The sequence below is a fragment of the Micropterus dolomieu genome, linkage group LG13, assembly GCF_021292245.1.
Source record: "Micropterus dolomieu isolate WLL.071019.BEF.003 ecotype Adirondacks linkage group LG13, ASM2129224v1, whole genome shotgun sequence".
Classification (NCBI taxonomy): domain Eukaryota; kingdom Metazoa; phylum Chordata; class Actinopteri; order Centrarchiformes; family Centrarchidae; genus Micropterus; species Micropterus dolomieu.
This window is the reverse complement of record NC_060162.1, coordinates 4,155,529-4,156,861: the sequence shown is the minus strand read 5'-3', so window position 1 is coordinate 4,156,861 and position 1,333 is coordinate 4,155,529.

Genomic DNA, 1,333 nt, shown 5'->3' with positions numbered 1-1,333 from the left:
TCAGATTTAGATGGACACATCAAATCAGCGTTATATGCAGATGATGGGGCCGTATGGATGAGAGGAAGAAATGAGACATATGTGTTAGAGAACATTAGAAAAAGCAATAGGGAAAGTAGAGAAGTGGTCATTTAAAATATCAACAAGCAAATCCTGTTATATGGTGTTCACAAACAAGCGAAAGTGTCATGTAGAAAAGCTTTTTCTATATCAGCAGCCAATGGAAAAATTAAATGAATTGTATTTGGGATTGTGGTTTGATAGTAAATACACATGGAAAACACACATAAAGCAATTGGAAACTAAATGCAAACAAGTTATTAATTTACTGAGAGCGGTGGCGGGATGACTGGGGTGCAGATAAACAGTCACTAATTGACATATATAGAGCATGCATGAGGTCATCAATAGATTATGGTTGCATAGTATATGATGCAGCAGCAAAAACATTATTGGAAAAAATTAATAAATTACAATACAGAGTCTTACGGATATGCATTGGAGCCATTAAGACAACTCCCATTAACACAATACTCATAGAAGCTGGAGAGACACCACTGGAGTTAAGAAGAGAGAAACTAGCGCTAGCATATTGGGTCAGATTGAAAGGAAGTGGGAAAGAAAACCCTGCAAAGGAGATAACAAAGGATTGTTGGGAATATTTCAAGTTTCGGGGGCATGGGTTTGGATGGACGGGGGAAAAGAGAGTCAGGGAATATGGAATGGAAGCATTAGATTTCACCACACCCAATCCAGTCAGTAACATTCCACCTTGGCTCTATCCAGACGTAAAAACAGATCTTAGTATACTGGAAAAGAAAAGAGGAAGTGGGAATACGGACTAGCAGCTATCTGAGAAACAGTTTCCATAATTATCTAAAAATCTATACAGATGGATCTAAAAACAAACAGGAATGTGTGGGAATTGGAATAAATATACCAGAATTCAAAATAAATATCTCAAAACGATGATCAGATAGGCTATCTGTATATTCAGCATACAGTTATTATAGCATTACAGTGGGTTGAAGAGGTCAGACCTGATAGGGTGATATTATGCACAGACTCCTTAGCAGTTATTAAAAGCATTCAGTCAATGACATCTGTCAGAGAAGACCTGCTGATAGAAATGTTTCACAGCTTATTAAGATTACATCGGGGAGGGATAGATGTTCAGTTTTGCTGGGTGCCAGCTCATGAGGGAGTAAATGGAAATGAGATTGCAGACAAACTAGCAAAAGAGGCATTACAAAAGGAAATAACAGTTCAAATACCTCTAGGAAAAGGAGAAGGAAAAACAGCCATTAAGAAGAAAGATACTGAAATATGGCAG